The sequence below is a fragment of the Neovison vison genome, chromosome 1 (assembly GCF_020171115.1).
Source record: "Neovison vison isolate M4711 chromosome 1, ASM_NN_V1, whole genome shotgun sequence".
NCBI classification, from domain to species: Eukaryota; Metazoa; Chordata; class Mammalia; order Carnivora; family Mustelidae; genus Neogale; species Neogale vison.
The window spans coordinates 36,794,096-36,799,689 of record NC_058091.1 but is presented as its reverse complement, the minus strand read 5'-3'; the positions used below and the strand labels follow the sequence as shown (position 1 = coordinate 36,799,689).

Sequence of the window (5,594 nt, the reverse complement as noted above, 5' to 3'; positions counted from 1 at the left end):
AGACGTGGAAATTAGATTTTTCAGTTAAGCTATTAGTAGTGATCTTTATAAGAGCAATTTCTGTACACTGGTAATAAAAGTCAGCTCACAACGAGTTAAGGAGAGAATGGAAGGAAAAGCAAAATAACCAGGCTAAGGATGGAAAGAAGTGAAATTAACAAACAGAAGGGATGAGGTAAGAATAAATTGGGCTTTTTTTTTTTTTTAATATGAGAGAATATGAGAGAAACGTGAACATCTTTACATGCTTAGGCGGAAGGACCAGCTCGTATAGGAGAAAGAGAAATAAATAATGGAGCAAGACATAAGGTGGGAGCAATGCTGAAAGCGTGATAGGTTAGTGTTAGATATAAAAAGAGACACATCTTTCTTTTAAACAAAAAGGAAAAGAAAGAAATAGGAAACATAGTTAAGCTTAGATGTTTTAAATTATGACATGTTAATAGTACAGTTATTTACAATTTTAACAGCAACAAAATTAGACAAAACAGATTTTGGCTCTGCGATGACACTGGTTATTAGGGAGAACTTCCCCTTTATAGAATTTGTTAATGAATTGGGAGCACTTCTCTAGGAGATCTTTAAGGACAGCAGAGATAGCCATCAATCAGGAATGATTTAGGTGAAGGCTGGTGATGAGGCCCCTGTTGATACCTCCCAGCACTATTCATCCCATTAGTAGACCATATCAGATAAAGCTTATTTTGGAAGTGGCAGTTCTTAGCTCGGTTGTAGGTAAATGGTACACAGTAAGTACTTAATAAATAGCTATTAACTTAATGACATAACATCCTCTACATTTTAAGAAGAAGGATATATCAGTAGTTTAATTAATTATTATTTTTGGACCAGAAAATACTCGCACCACTGGGGTTCTAATTAGGAAAATTATTAATAGAAAGACATCTTAGTCACAAGATTGGCTTAATTTGTATTTATGAGATAGATTTTACACATTTTTGTAGTAACATGCTTTTGTGATTTTAGTTCCTGTGTTTGAACACAAAAATAGTCCCTGTTTTTAAACAATCAAAGAAAAGGCACTGCATCTCAAGACCTGTTTTTAGAAGTGCAATATCTAGGGCATCCTTGGGTCAGTTGCTGATATTGCTTGACGCCTCTGTGGAGTTGATCCAGAGATGGATATCTCATTTGTTCACAACAGGGCTCACACTGTCTCTTAGGTGGGGTCCCTTAAGAAGTAGGAGATCTAACTGTTATGCTGAAAATAAATACATTAATAAAAAAAAGAAGAAGTAGGAGATCTGAAGAAAAATTTCCCAGTCTACAATCAAAAGGCAATTGTCTTCTCAACTGAGAATTATTCACTTGCTTTGACCCACCTTATGGGTTTCCTCATCACTCTGTGGCTCTAAATGCAGCAGGGAAAACGGCTGCAGAATGGGGTGGTCTGCCTGTTTTCTACTGAAATTAAACTATTGTTTCCACGACATGAGAGCAAATCTGCATTTGAAGTAGGAGAATCAGATTCACTGTTAGGTTGTCTAACCTTCGATACTATGAAAACATAACTTGCAGTTTTTACTTCTATAAATATTTTTGGCATTTCTATACCATTTTGACTGATATATTCTCCTTTGACATTAGCATTTTATTTCAAATTAGTTATTTGGAGAATGTTCTCCTTTTAAATAAAATAATTATTTTAAGTCATTTCAAACTTTTAACTTATGTAGATGGCATACAATATAAAATAATACTTTCTACAGAAGCTATGATATAATGGTCTTATACTTTCTCTCTCTCTCTTTCTCAGTATAAAGAGATCCCTTTAAGTATATATTGTGGAGTATTAATGCATCCTTATGAGTGGAAACAAATAACTTTCCTTCTTGCAAGTTTTAGAGAGAACAAGAATAATATGCACACGTAAAATGTATTTCACCTAGACTGAACCATGTCTTGGCTAAGATGTCATTGTCCATTGAGTGCTGTTTATCCCATATAATGAGTTTTCAGTTGGTTTCTCCAAGTTCAGAAGCTCTTTAACTTTGGAATTATGAAAGACGCACCAAAGACATATTGAGAGTATTAAGCCCACACTAAAATGAAAATGATTTACAGTTTTTAAAGCAGTCTACTCATATATAATTATCTATACCACAAATTATCCATGTTTTAATGTCGGATTGTGTCTTATAAGTAATTACTGTGCTAAAAGTTAGTTCCAAATCATCACAGTATTGGTTTATTTGTTTTTATAATTTCTAATAATATTTTCAGTTACTTGTTCTTGTGGTGAAATATCAGGTAACTACTTCTTTGGGAAAATTCTAGTTGCTTTATGATACATCCGAAATCCCTTGTTTAGAAGAGGTAGGATATGGTCTCACAATTTTTTACAAAAAAGCAAATCACACTTGTTTTTGCTTCTAAATCATACACATAAGATCAGCACTGAATAGCTTGGACTATTAGCACTCCAGGTCCTCATCAGAGAGTATAATTTCTGACCAGTAATTATTTTTTCCAGAATTTAGAAAAACCTTCTGACAGTAAATAACAGAAGTATATACTTGGGCTCACAGGCCACAGATTGGTGTCCCATAGCCCAAATGAGCTTATGCATAAGTGTTTTATTCATCTCATTGTGTCCAAACTTATATTTAAATTAGATAACAATATTTCAAAATCAAGAGTTTTATATGAAATCAGAATATTTGACTTTTTTGGGGCCTACATTGTTATAAGTTTACAACTTACACGGGTTTAAGCAGTCTTCATTATACCTTTTTTTCTTTTTTTTAGGATTTTATTTATTTATTTATTTATTTGACGGAGAGAGACAGTGAGAGAGGAAACTCAAGCAGAAGAAACAAAAGAGTGAGAAACAGGCCTCCTGCTGAGCAGGGAGCCCACTCACTGGATCGTAGGAACCTGGGATCATGACCTGAGCCAAAGGCAGACACTTAAAGACTGAGCTGTACAGGAACCTCCTCATTATACCTTTTTTACCCACTTACTACCTTGGTAATAACTTGAGTTTGCCCTGACTACAAGGACCCAGATTTATTCTAAGTCCACTCATTAACTGTGTCAGCTTGAAAAAGTGATATAACCACTACACCTCAGTTCTCTCATGTATCAAATGTGAATCACAATACCAGCTTTACAGAATCATTCCTGTTAAAGTGAGTTCTAGATATTTCAGAGTACAGACAATCCCTATGATTAATGTGGCAATATTGGGGAAACTTAGCAAGCTCAGTTTCACTTCAGATTCCTTGGATCATGAATTTATGAGGTGATTCAGAATCGGTCTTATTTTTTGCAGGATCCAAAACCTGATTGGTCAGGATCCAGTGACAACTCATATTAATCAAATCTGTGCTATTTTGTGGCATAAACTTTAATTGTTGCGGTATTAGACGTTTGAGTCCTATGGCCAACATATCTTCCCTTTGGGAAATTTATATGCATTGTCAAATTCCAACCAGGGGGCTGTTCATTCACAATCAAAAATACAACAGGCCAGGTTAGTGTATACACTATTTCAGTCCCCGGGCTGAGCAGTCATTCTCTTCCTCAGATGCTTCAGTGGGAAAACACAGCTCAATTAGAAGATGGCTTGGTGAATACGAAATCACAAAAACAGATGAGTTATAAGATTTAAATAGTTGATAGGATTAGATGAAGCTGTACTGTTACAACTGGACAGGAAAAGCCTTTGGCCTGTGTCACCCACTTCCTTGGGCTGTCCTTGGATGGATAGTGATTATATTTGACATTGAACTCTGCTTATTTTATTTTTCATGCTTAACCTACGTTCCTTCTGATTGATATTGATATTTTGTTGGATGTGTGAATTCATGCAATCACGATTCATTCAAGGCTTGCTCTTCTGAGAGAATCTTTGTCTTCCTAAGATAGATTGTCTTATCCCTGTCCAGGTTGATTATGCCATGATCTTCCTGTTTAATTCTCCAAAGATAGCTTATTTGCAAATTCTTTGTAACCTTCTAGCTACAATTCAGACTGGCTCTTTTCCTTTTAGCTCCTTGTAAGAATTTGCTCTCCCAATTTCACTAATTATCTTTTTAACACATTTGTCTCTGTGTGGTTGGTATTCTGTGTGCATGTCCATGTGCCTTAGGAAGCATGTTTAGTGGAATCTGCCATACATGTCTCTTAGTTTTTAAAGAAAACAATTTACCCTTTGTAGCTTCCATTTTTTTTTTTAAATCTGCCATATGTGGTGATGACCAGAGGAAAGGGGTGTGGTGGGTGAAATAGTGGAAGGGATTAAATAGTATGCTTATCAATATAGGAAAACAACTTAAAAAAGAATTTCTGAGATCCTTTCCATTTTAAGTTCCTCTGATCTCATGATTAATCTTAACATTAAAGAAGTCATGATATTGTTGGATAAATAGATGTTTGTAACATTTTTTATCTAAAATTTCAAATACCTGCAAAAAAGTCATACGTATTTGCTCTAAGTTATAAAATAAATAACGTGCATTTCTTCAGATTTTATGGCAGACTTAAAAAGACAAAAATAATTACTACAAAGATGTGGTCTTCAATTTTACTTCAATGATTAATGCATTTATTTTAAAAAGTACAGCTTATTTTTTTTTTTATCCCTTTCCTATGTTCAAGATAATCTGGGCAAGGATATGGTGGGTTCTCCATTGCAAAATTCTGGATTTCCCTGGGTCTACCAGTAAGACCTGTGATCAACTGTGTTGACAACACAGGAGCCAAAAATCTGTTTATTATCTTGGCGAAGGGGATCAAGGGATGACTGAGCAGACTTACTGGTGCTGGTGTGGGTGCCATGGTGAGGCCACAGTGAAGAAAAGCAAACCAGAGCCCAGAAAGAAGGCACATCCAGCAGTGGTAATTCCACAATGAAAGAATACTGTAGAAAGTTAGTGTGTTTATTTTGAAGATAACATGGGGGTCATGGTAAACAATAAAGGTAAAATGAAAGGTTCTGCTTTCACAGAACCAGTTGCAAAGGGGTGTGCAGATCTGTGGCCCAAGATTGCATCCAATGCTGGAAGGATTGCATGATTCTTTGGTGTATTTGTTAAAATAAGTAAATAAAGATTATTTGGGGACACCTGGGTGGCTCAATAGATTAAGCCTCTGCCTTCAGCTCAGGTCATGATTTCAGGATCCTGCTCAGCGGGGAGCCTGCTTCCCCCTCTCTCTCTGCCTGCCTCTCTGCCTACTTGTGATCTCTCTCTGTCAAATAAATAAATAAAATCTTTAAAAAAATAAAGATGATTTTCTCCTCCTCCCCAAAATACAAAAATAAGAATAAATTTTTAAAAAGGAACAAATTTCACTGACTACACAGATATACTAACATGAAAATATCTTCATTTTCTGATCTGTAGATTTTAGGTCATTATTTGTGATGTTTTAACTTATATTTTAAAGTGATAGGAGACCACTTTTATGTGTATTTTTCCATAGTATAATTATTCATATTTAAAAGTTCAAAATTATGTTCAAATATATTGTATTTTTATATTGAATAATGTTATAAAACTAGCATAACATATAACAAGTGTTCAGTCATTGTATGTATGCCACAATTATTTAAAAACCATAATATAGAA

At 34.8% G+C, this 5,594-nt stretch overlaps 1 pseudogene; it reads left to right on the top strand.

The window, feature by feature from the left end:
• The first annotated feature begins 635 nt into the window (after positions 1-635).
• LOC122916419 lies at positions 636-5,040 on the top strand (annotated as a pseudogene).
• The last annotated feature ends 554 nt before the right edge of the window (positions 5,041-5,594 follow it).